This window comes from Passer domesticus, chromosome 20, assembly GCF_036417665.1.
Source record: "Passer domesticus isolate bPasDom1 chromosome 20, bPasDom1.hap1, whole genome shotgun sequence".
Classification (NCBI taxonomy): Eukaryota; Metazoa; Chordata; class Aves; order Passeriformes; family Passeridae; genus Passer; species Passer domesticus.
The window spans coordinates 4558103-4570429 of NC_087493.1; the positions used below are offsets into that span (position 1 = coordinate 4558103).

Genomic DNA, 12327 nt, shown 5'->3' on the forward strand with positions numbered 1-12327 from the left:
ACCCCTCCCTCTGCACCCCAACTGGCCCCTCCTGCCAGGGAGCTGTGGAGAGCCAGAAGGTTCTCCCTGAGCCTCCTTTTCTCCAGGCTCCAGCTCCCTCAGCCACCTCTGGTGCTCCAGCCCTCCCCAGCTCCACTCCCTTCTCTGGACACGCTCCAGCATCTCAATGTCCTTCCTGCAGTGAGGTATCACAAGGTATTGCCTTGGTTTTGCTGTTTTGCTTGGAATTTCAGGAACATACAGTACCAATATTATGAATTACAGCCACAGTTTCCATATTTATAAATGGCTGTGTCAGATTTGAGACAGAAGTCTCATTAAACACATTGTTCATACCTCAGTTGAAAATCCAGACTGCTAATAGAGCTCTCAGATCTTTATTTCTTTGTGTAGGTGTTTGCACTTCCCTGGGAAGGCAGGGATGTGAAATATTGTGCCATTATTGCAAGGGGCTGGCAAACAGACATCGTTGGCTCCAGGAGATGGCACTGTGTCCTCTGGGCTGAGAATTATACCCACAGCTCTGAAATGCACATCCAGAACCAATGAAATTCTGAGGGGCTTTTGCTCTTTCTTGTTATGAAACACACATTTCATTGTAGACCTAAATTCCTCTTTAACTGTCCCAAATACAGTATTTCATCACTTTTATTTTTTTGGAAATAACTGGTATGTAAGTGCAGATGTATATTTTACCATTGTCTGGGCAGTGTCTTGTGTTTTGCTCTTACAGTGCTTCTCTGCAATCCAGTGAGTGGCTTTATAGCCACTGGGAGAAGGAGAAACAGCAGGACGAGCATTTTAAACATGAAATGCTGAGGTTGTGTAACAGTTCGGAGTTCCCAGGTAGTTTCAGAATTGGGTTCTTGTGCATTTCAAGTTGTAACTTAATGATGGGTGAATTTCTCTGAAAAACACAACCCCCAAGCATATTAAAAAACTATTTCAGTAACAAATTCCTCACTAAAGGAGGGGGGGAGACCTCCTAAAAAGGTTCTGGCTTTATAGTTCAGCTAGGAAGGAGGCGTTTTTTCACTGAATTTTCTCTGTGTCATTTGTAAGTAAAAACACGATATGAAAAAAGGGGTTTATTTGTGCTGCAAAATGTGCTGGCTGATAGCGGAGGGCTGACCAGAAGGGAAATGGGTGAGGCCTCCACATCCTGTGTGTGTCCGCACCGAGCCCACGCTGTCCTTTCCTTTTGTACCAGGAGGCGGGTGCGAGCCCGAGGCTCGCGGGCTCGCCGCCCCTGCACCGGGGTGTAAATGCTCTGCAAGGTGCCTCGTCACACGCAGGGCAATAAACTTCCAAAACCGGAGAAGTCTTCACGGCAGAATTAACTGAAAGCGCGAATTCTTGGGGCTCAGCGCTGCCGGTGTCCCCTTGCCGGGCGGCGCCGGCGTGCACTGCCCGGAGCCCCGCGGCCCGGCCCCGTTGAACCCGCCCGAACGGCCGCGGCCGCTGCCCCCCCGCCGGCCCCCTCCCTCCTTCCTGCCGCCCCGCTGATGTCAGCCGAGCCCCGCCGGGGCCGCTGCAGCCGCTCCGCTCCGCGCCCGCCCGTTCGCACCCCCGGCCGCGGCTGCGCCGGGGAAGCCGCGGCCGCCCGCCTGAGCGCCGCGCTGCCCCCCCGTGCCCTCCCCCGAGCCCAGCGGGAGCCGCGGCGGCCGCAGCCGCGTTGCGGCGGGGAGGTGGGAGCCGCGTTTGGCAGCCGGGGAAGGCGACGTTATAAAAAGCCTTTGTCTTGGGAATCGGCATCGCATCTCTCCTGCCGCCCGACGTGCTGCCGGCGGGGGCGAAAGCCACATTTTCGGCTCGTTTGTTCTTTTCGCCGCCCCAGGCATGTCTTGACACAGCCGCGAGAGAGCTCGGCGTTTCCATGCACTTCCGACGGATGTCTTCGGCTGGGGCGAGAGCGGTGGGGGTTTGAGACTTTGTAGCGTATCTCGGTGCGAGCGTCTGTGAGATTCCCATGATCGCAGTGTGAAGGAGGAAGAACTGGGAGAAAGAAGCGGTTGTGGTGGTTTCTCTTCTTGCTGGGTCAGCCCTCCTGGATGGTTGCATTACTGTCTTGTGGACACATTGTCAAGCGCGCACAGAGAAAAGAGGCTTAATTCTTTCCCCCCGTGTTTGGTTTCCGTCGGTCTCTGTGCAGAAATCACCACTTTCTCCCAGTTCGCCGGTCCGCACTGAGCAGCAGGAATATGCTCATGAAGGAGTACCGGATCTGTATGCCTCTGACAGTTGAAGAGGTAAGATCCGCGCTCGTACCGGAGAGGCTTTTCCTTACCGAGCCTTTTCTCTTGCAAGGCGAATTGAGGTTATATTTGTTTTGCTGAATATTTTTTCTTCGTGTAATGAACTTAGTCGGAGATGACTGGTTAGAGAGGAATGTTTTTGTTGGAAAATATAGGAATCCTGCAGGAACGAAGGTAACTTAAGTGTATCAAAAGCATTGTGTCATCAAAATATTGATTATAAAGATTTTCCAACCAGACTTTTCAGAGGAATTTCAAGCATATTTGCAAGGGAATGTTTTGTGCTGAAATTTCTATCTGATAAAGCGTTTGTCCAAAACCCAGACTCTAAAGATATTTCACCTTTGCTTAAAATACCCTCGCAGCTGAACGTGGCCTGAAACTCCATACAGGTAGGGAAGAGAGGTGATCATTTATTAGTAAAACTTTGTTGTCATTTAAAGAAGTCATTGAAAGTCAAACAGCTCTTTGTCGGTGTTCTGAACTCTGTGTTAGGAACATCATGTTTTTATTTATCTGCAGGCTTCCCACCTGCTCACTGGTTTAATTAAGGCAGTAATACCCACACGGAGTACACGTGCTCTGGAGTTACTGGTGCTCATGGAGTGTTTGTGGGCGCAACTGGCTGCCCAAAGGCCTGATGGCGTCTGGAAAGGAGATGGTGCTTTGTGGCTTAGTGTCCTGCAAGTACAAAAAAAACCTCGGTGCTGTCTTATTTGGCCATTTCTGCTGCGGACTGGGCATCGCGAAGGGGAGCGAGCCCTCTCTGAGCGCGCATTTTGCGCCGAGCTGCGCGCAAAGTTCCGCTGGTCCTGCGGGCGGCGGCGGGGCCGCCAGGGGGCGCCTCGCCACGGCCCCGCCACAGATCCGCTCCGGCCCCGCTCCGGCCCCTTCACGGCCCCGCCACAGATCCGCTCCGGCCCCTTCACGGCCCCGCTCCGGCCCCGCCACAGATCCGCTCCGGCCCCGCTCCGGCCCCTTCACGGCCCCGCCACAGATCCGCTCCGGCCCCGCTCCGGCCCCGCCACAGATCCGCTCCGGCCCCGCTCCGGCCCCTTCACGGCCCCGCCACAGATCCGCTCCGGCCCCGCCACGGCCCCGCTCCGGCCCCGCCACAGATCCGCTCCGGCCCCGCTCCGGCCCCTTCACGGCCCCGCCACAGATCCGCTCCGGCCCCGCTCCGGCCCCGCCACAGATCCGCTCCGGCCCCGCTCCGGCCCCTTCACGGCCCCGCCACAGATCCGCTCCGGCCCCTTCACGGCCCCGCTCCGGCCCCTTCACGGCCCCGCCACAGCCCCGCTCCGGCCGTGCCACGGCCCCGCTGCGGCCCCGCCGGAGGGTCCCAGCCCAGGGCCCCGGGCGCAGCGCCCCAATTCGCTCATTAATCCGCTAATTAATGTACACATTTGTTCTTTGGCTCCATCCAGGCGAGTGTTTTGCCGCACAGTTTTATTTTTTGCAATATGTGTGCAGAAGTCCTGGCGGGTGTGCAGAGTAGTCGTCTCAATGGGTTCTTGTCCGTATCTTCAGTTTTGGCAAATTAACTGTTCTCTAAAACTCAGAATTGGAACTGCCAAATATTTGCTTCAGGCTCCTCAGGAAATTCCTTTTGCTGGGAGCAGGAGCTAAAACCACCATATACATGAAGTTACATAGACATAGGTTTAATTCTAGCATGCTTCCATCCAAGTTATATCATATGCTGTGATATTGGATGGCATTTTTCTTTAAATACATGATTTTCTTTGTTTATTGCATTACTCTAATGTAGACAACATTTCATCCAAGCCAGTTCCTGATGTCCTTAGACTACCACACTTAGTTAATAACAGTTCATTACATCATCAGAAGGGAGCAGATATAATCTATTTTGAAACATTATTGTTAAACAAGATTTCCAGATGCAGAAAAGTTCAAAAATCTTCCAAAACAGGAATGGTTGATTCATGATGAGGCAGAAAGTAATGTTGGATGTCATTTGTTCTCTAGAATGTTAACAGAATTAGTAAAGATACTCGATTTTGTCGTTTCTCTTACGTTGAATCATCCATTATTTAATCCAGGCACTGTAGCTGAGATGCCTGAATGAGGAACCTAGAACATGTCTGATGTTTAGCATCAATTTAATTATTATAAAATGAACCAGGACAAAACTTTGAAATTAGCAAATATCTTATTTTTCTTACAGTATTTGCACACTAAAGAAGTGCCACATTGTATTTCTCATAGTGGTTCATCTTTGTGACATTTCTTGCAGTCTCAGGAAGGTGATGTTATCTTATTTTTACCCTCAGTTGCACATTAACTACCAACACAGTGAGATTTTTTGCCATCTGTATAGAACAAGGTGCTGCATTGTGCAGTTGTCAGGAGAACACCACGGGGCAATGCTCACCCTTCAACAGGCAAGAGCATTTTGGTTCTAAGAGGCCCAAACTGCCTTCTGCAGGGTGCAAAGTCACCCTGAAATTCAGTGGGCTTTGAGGGAAAGGCAGATCCCACAGGAGCTGCAATTTCCTGCCGAGTCAGGATGCTGGGCTCTGGGTGCAGTGGCACTTGGGTGGGTACCTGACCTGCATGGACACCACTGGCAGTTAAGCACCCAAGAATTTTTGAGGTCCTGTCTTAATAGGTGTGGGGAAAATGCAGTTTTTTCTTATACAACAGCACAGTTTCCCTTTTTGTGTTGTTTTTCTTACATAGACTTAATAAACTCTGGTTTTTCTGTTGTTTGGATGTTCTGCCTTTCAGTCTGTGCACTTTATGCACACATCCAAAAGCACTTCCTTGAGCAGCTTTCTTTTTTTAGCACTGCCCTGCCAGCTATCCATCCATAGAAGTCTCACAACATGAATGAGAAAGAAGTGTGTCCTTAGTTTGTGGTGTTGTCACCAACAACAGAGTGGTCTCCACAGAATTCCTGTGAAAATAATGTGGCACAGGCAGGAAGATGAAGTGTTAGCTCTGTCAGCCAAGCACCTGTGTCCAATCATCTGTAGTCAGATTTTGTGTGTAATGTGAAAAATGTGCAGTAAAGTGTTGTGTAATGCCCAGGCAAGTAACTGGAAGTCGTGACCTTGCATGTAAATACCTGTGCAGGCAGCAGTGGAGGAGTTTGTGCTGCTCTGGCTGACTGTCACCACCTAAATTTATCTCTAGAGAAGAGTTAAAAACTGATAGATGTCAGTGTAACAGCAGCACTGTCTCCAGGTTTAAAGAGTTTCTGGCACTGTTGTGGGTAGGAAATTCCTTCATTAGCTACTGCAGATCCTGTTCCTGAGGCGTTCTTTCCTTGATGCCCTTATTAGATAAGATACCCAAATATTTATAGGAGGTTTGTTTATCTACCTGTCTGCTTGGAGGCCAAATGCTTTCTTGCAAAAAAAACATCTCCTAGGAAATGCTGTTTGCTACAGACTGCACTGTTGTGGTGTATTTTGAGCCAGGCGACAGGAGCTGGAGATGTATATTTGTTCCTTGTCCATGAGCACCAGGAAAGATGGGTTGTTCCAAGAGTTCTTGCTGAGGTGCAGTGGCACCACACTACAGTTCTTATTCAAAGCTGAGCCTTCCTCAGTAAATTGAATTTTTGATAGCTGTTTAGGTCTGTTATGTGTGCATAGTCACAAGCTGCCTGATCAGCTTTAAAATATTTTGAGAAAGGATGCACCGTGTTAACTGCTAAGCAAAATTATAACATCTGCTGTAAGAACTTTGCAAAGAAGGTCAGGATGGGACTGCTGGTTGACAAAACCAATATGATTGCCAATGAGAAGTCATTCTTTACCTCATTTATGGTACTTTTGGCAAATTCAATCCATTTGTTAACATTGAGACCTTATAAATTAGAAAAAGCCCTTTCCTTGCATTAGTATATCAAGTGAGTAAAATCTCTTCCAGCAATTCCATAGGACATGTTACCAGTCTTCATTCCAGCTGCAGTTAATAAATAAGCCTGCTGCTTGGTTATTTTTCCCCTTGCATTTTCATGTGTTAGTTCATTCTTACAAATAGCTTGTTACATCATATGAGAGAATATTATAATAGGCTGCATTGTGGGTTTTAAATATCATCAGTTAAAAAAACACATTCCCAAGGAAATGAAAAGAACCAAGCAATTGAAAAGAACAGAGACGCTAAAAAATTCTTAGGCTTGGAGCTCATTGCAATCAGAATTCCACAATTTTTCAAAGGAAGAATTACATGGATTTGTGCTTTAGAGATACCTATATCTGAAAATGTAAACCAAATGTACTAAATTCGTGTGGTACTGAACTCTTCTGGAAGAGGCAAAGTACAGTGAAATTCTTGATTTGTGAGCAAAGTGATTGTTCTTTAGGGAAATAGATGGAAAGACGTTTTTGCTGGATCCTGTTGAAAATTGGGTTGTTACTGCTATAAAATGCTATGAGTGATGTGAAGCTGGGCTGTGTAAATTTGAAAGCTGAACATCAAATAAACTACTAACTAAAGGACTCAGAGGGTTTTTTCCTTGGAAACAGGGATGACCATTAAGGTTTCTGTTAGTTTTTAACTCTCTGTGCATGGCCAGTACCTAAAGTCCTGACAGGTTTTTCTTTCCTTTGTTCTTTATTTCAACCAAGATTATCTCTGCTGAGGCTGGTGGAATCACTCCCACTCTGTGTTTTAAATAAAAGTCAAGTTGAATCTGTGGGGAGCACTGCCTGCATGAGGTGTGGAGGAACAGCTGTATTGTCATGAATACAAACAAGCAGAGACCTGCAAAATGTCTGTAAATGCAGATCATGGTTTTTCAGCAAAAAGTCCTTTCAGCATTAACAAATTCTGGTTTTAGAGGTGTTATCCTTGCTGCTTTGTAAAAATATCCATTGTTTAGCTCTTTCAAACATTATGAATTCTCCCAGTGTGGATTATTTACATAAATTATTTCAACAACATCTGTGTAAACAGCATTTGTATCCTCTGAATCCCGTGTGCACTTCTTCTTTAGAAGATTTCATAGTCTCCCATTTTGTGTACAAAGGGTACATGTTATAACATGTTTTATTCAGACATTTAAAGCTCACTGAAAGCATATGAGAAAGGGTTGTTATGCCCTGAGAGTCAGCAGGTGTTACAATATTTGGACATAACTATATGAATGTAGTACAGCAAAGCCTTTAGTAGGGTATAAAGTGTAAAATAAGTTTTTTCTGAAATACACTGATCTGCTGCAGGGCAAATTGCATCTACTCATCCTGCAAACAGATTAAATAATGATCAGCTATGCCCATTTCATTCATTTCCCAACTATAGCCACAGAACATATTTTCAGGAATATATAAATGTATGGAACACTTGTAAAAGCAGCATGTTGGTCATAAGCAAGAGGACCATAAACAAACTTAAGCTGAAGTCATCTTATCAAATTTAATTTATTTTAATTACTTGTAAATGAAATTATAGTTGGACCGTGTCATGTCCATGACCTCTGTAGAAAATGTTTATCTGGCATTTTTGAGCTGAGGTTGCCCAGCAAAAACAGAGGCTTATTGTGCTATTTTAATTTAAGCTATCAACAGCTCTAATGCATCTTACACCAATTCCTTTACAATATACTGAATTGCTGTGAAACATAAAGGACCTTTTGCTGTAGTGAATCATTCTGCTGGGAGTTTCCTTCTGAGAACATCAGCAGCCTCACCTGCCTTTTGCAGTTAATACAGTGGAGGCCCTGACACGTTTGTCTGAGGAGGATTCAGAGTTAATTATTGAGCTAGAAAACCTCTTCACACCATTCTGAGCATATTTTTACCCTTTAAAAGAATTCCGTGTGTGTGTCTCTTGTCAGCAGAGGGGTTGGATGTGTCTTTGGTGGGTGGTCATGTCTGCTCTCCTCACAAGGCCTTTGCTGCACACAGTATGACCTTAAATTCACCTTAAATCTTATGGCTTGGGAAAAATCATTGGAACAGATAAAGGAGAGAAAGCACCAGAAGTTAACTATTAGCACCAAGGAAGAATACCTATTGAATTTTCTTTTGGTCCATGGTCTAGTTGCAAGAAGGAAGAGATGAAAGTGAGAGCTGGTTTTTAGCACGGGAAAAAATAAACATCTTGCTTTGGTTTGGCCTTCTTACATTAGTTGTGGTCAGTGTAAAATACAGCAGTGCAGAGCAGATGTCAAACCTTCACTGAATTCCACTGCAAATAGAAATACAAAAATACACAGTTTTCCCCCTTACTCCTGTTTGGACATTTCACTATAACTCTGTGAAAGAAACAAGAAAAACTTTGTTCTGCAGACTTCAGTGTAAATCATTAAAAAAATCTTTCCGTGGAAAAGATTAGATATTACCCAAGGAACACCAGACTTTGACATCCATCTCCCTCTATCTCTCTTGTTCTGTCTTTTCTTGTCAACACTTGTTTTCTCCAAGGTGTGGGTGTGTGTATATATATATATATTTATATTTATATATATATTTATATGTGTGTGTGTGTGTATGTATAGCAAATAATACCACACATTTGATTTGAGGGCTTTGTTAGCAAAGTACAGGCCCAGTTTTGCATTTCCCATGAAAGAAAATGCAGCCTGTTGGTGGTTTAGGACATTTTGTAGCTAAAGCACTCTACAAGCCTTGATGCTATCAAGAACTCCATGAGCAGTGTTTGTTTTTGAAGCATAATGTAGGTTTGGAAACAAAAGAACAGGGAGAAGAAAACACAGACTGTCAAGACTGGCTTTTAAAACTTAGAATTTTCTTGTTTTTTTGTTTTGGGGTGGACTTTGTCTTGCTGAGAACATGAAGTTCTTGTAAGAGTTGATGTTAATGTTGAATGATCAGCACTTTTGAAATTCTGACAACTTCTGTTTATGTACCTAATAATGAATGTAGATGTCAATATTGGTGTCTTGAAGTTTGATAGCTCTGATATATCAAGTACATTTTCCCATAGTCCAGTCTGTTTGATTTCTTCATTCTTCATACTTTTAAGGTTAGAAATAATATAACTATATAACTATAATAATAACTAATATATATTATTTATAATATAATGTTATAGATAGTATATCTTATATACTATATACAATATAACTAATATAGCTATATGGAAATAAAATAGCTATACAAATTTTCATATGCTTGACTGCATATATTATAAAAAATTCAGGTGATTAATAGTTCTGAAAGTCTATAAAGCCCTTTAGATTAGAGGAAGACAAAGATTTTTGTACTAATTAGGAAAGGTTACAAATTATATTTTCCTTCATAAGTGCTCATTTGAGTCTGATAGGCATTTGCATTGTTAAACTCTGTTAGAGATCATGTTCTTGGGTACAAAAGGCTGCCCAGTCAGATAATGGAAAATCCATCATTTATAACAATGATTCATTCACCAAATTCTTCTGTGTGACTGGTGAGCTGACAAATGTGTTCCCCAGGCTGTTCTTATAGAAGCAAGTCAGTTGTGGGTGCTAAAATCCACTGAGGCTTTGCATTTTGGCTGTCCAGCTAACTCACAAGCAACCATTATGTACTCTGAGGGTGGATAACACACACATGCAAACCCTTGGATATTCTCAGTCACTGTGGGTAAGGAATAATCCTTTGCATCCTTATTAATAGAGAACTTACTTGGATTTTTTTTCACAGAATTATAATTTTCCTTATCTTTATCATCATTGGTTCATAGAGCATCTGTCATGATCAACAGTAGATTTTGTGAGACTTTATACCAAAATAAAGTAAATAATGACATTTCATGCAAATCTGCTGTGAGAGCCCTCCAGTGCAGCCTGAAGAGCTCTCTGTAGGGAGGTTGTGCATGTATTTAAGTGTAATTGCCAGTGTCTGCAGGCATCTGAAAAGCAAGGAGAAAGGTGCTCCCCAGGATTATTGACTGTGTTTAAAAAGGAGTGAAGAAAAGGTAATTTAGATTTCAAGTTGGATTAACAGATGGATTTACACTCTGTAGGTGGAAGAAACCAGACTTGAACTTCACCTGTGTTTATATATAATGCTTTTAGTCTAGGCTTAGTCTTGTTTATTTCCTTCTAAGTTCATCATTTCTTTCCAATTTTGGTTATAAGTGATCAGCCAATTTTGAATCCTTGGATATGTATCAAAATGCTATTTTTAATTTTCTTAAGTACAATGCAGGGTGCTAAATTGTAGGAATGACATTTTAATGGCTCTTCTTGGGGAAAAAATGCATCTTCCATCTTTTTCTTGTTTGTGGCTAGAAAATGCTGAAGCAGTCTTGGGTTCTATTGGTTTTGTACTTTTGCAGTTCCAAAGCTGGTTTTGCTGTGCACTCTCCAAGCTCCAGCACATCCATAACTTGCACACACGCTTAATTTAAAGCACCAGGAGTCATGTGAGTCACAGGACATGAATGTTTGTGGATTCAGTAAAAGACTTCTTCATATGCTCTCCAGAAAAATCATGGTCTTTATTTAGGAGTTTTTACGTGTCTGTTCTAAGATTAGTCTTGCCCAAATGATTTAGGAATACTCAGACTCTGTGGGAATTATTTTCTGTGAGCATGCTGAGAATGCCCTATTTTCCATTTCATCGCACTTAATGTCATCTTAGGTTTAATGTGTTGACCAATTAATGACTGTGTTCAGGGTTTTTTTCTGTAAAAATATTATGACAATGCATGACAAAATAATTGTGTGATAATGACACTCCAGTGTGACACACACTGTTGCTCAAGTGCTTGATTAACAATCAGCCACTGATGACAAACACAATGAATTTTTGAATATATTTTCAGGGTTTTGCTCTCATTTCATACAAAAGTTATTAAAATAACCTTTTGTGCTAGTGGCACCATCTTGCTTGAAAGGTTCCCAAAATACAGAACTCTACCATGAACTAAAAAATTGTCTTTATCAGAAAGGTAAAGACAATGATAATTCTACTGAAGTTCTTACCCATGCCAAGCTTGGATCTCTCCTGGTCATACATAGACATTTTTAAATAGTCTCACTAGTTAGGTCCATTTGAACACTGGTCCTAGTATGTATAATCTTATCTCTGAAAGATGCTTGACAAATTTATCCAGCTACTTCTCTGATTTTGTCAAGTTTTCTTCAAAAGTGCAAATTAGCTGACCTCTAAGTAATATTTCCATTTAATATGGAAATGTACAATGACTGTACAATGTATGTACAATGTATGTACAATGTACAATGAAGGTACAATAATTGTACAATGACTTGCAATAAGCCAAATGAAGCACATTAAACACACACATGATTACAGTCTTAAATAACCTACCTGCTTCTTTTATCCCATAGACTTGATATAAAATTGATTTAAACCTTCCTTCAGTGGGACAGTTTTTATTTTGCTTCACTCTGTGTGAATGGAAAAACACTCAGTGAAAATTAGACCACAGTAATACCAATGAGTGCTGTCACTGATGTCAGAGAGACCAAGATTTCACCAAATATGTGTGATAAAACACAGCATATTTTTAGAACAGAAATGTTGAGAATTTAAATTCCATTTTAATTGCATGCTGTAAATCTGAAATAATTCCATTGACCTCAGGAGATCCATTACAGATTTTTATCAGTCTGATCAAAAATGGACTTTAACCAATGGCTGTAAACTAAAAGAAAATGTAAATTTCTCAAATCTGTTGAAAGAGACAAAGCTGATGTCCCTAAATCTTTATTATTCTTGCCTAACCTAAATAACATGATCACCTGCTTAGATTAAGGCCCCAGATTTGTGTCAAAACTCTAAAATGTCTGTGAGGCTACATTAAGTGAATTTCTTGCTGTCCTCACACCACAGACTTCTCAGTTACCTCTTTGCTCTCAATGTTCAGTCCTGGTTTTGCAGAGCCTTTGATTTCCTCCCTTTCTCCCCTTTGAGCCCTTGGTTGGAGAGGAGAGGAGAGGAGAGGAGAGGAGAGGAGAGGAGAGGAGAGGAGAGGAGAGGAGAGGAGAGGAGAGGAGAGGAGAGGAGAGGAGAGGAGAGGAGAGGAGAGGAGAGGAGAGGAGAGGAGAGGAGAGGAGAGGAGAGGAGAGGAGAGGAGAGGAGAGGAGAGGAGAGGAGAGGAGAGGAGAGGAGAGGAGAGGAGAGGA

The 12327-nt window shown here is 43.0% G+C and overlaps 1 protein-coding gene and 1 long non-coding RNA gene across 2 annotated transcripts in view; one reads left to right on the forward strand and one right to left on the reverse strand.

The window, feature by feature from the left end:
• PITPNC1 (phosphatidylinositol transfer protein cytoplasmic 1) overlaps nt 1-12327 on the forward strand; it is an 83144-nt gene that overhangs the window by 2430 nt on the left and 68387 nt on the right. The gene's annotated exons all lie outside the window — the stretch shown is intronic.
• Nucleotides 3747-12098, reverse strand: LOC135284032 (uncharacterized). Its single transcript, XR_010349581.1, has 3 exons — nt 12048-12098; nt 11510-11589; nt 3747-3880 (listed from the first exon to the last, which is right to left on the reverse strand). It is a non-coding gene; the product is annotated as an uncharacterized LOC135284032 (long non-coding RNA).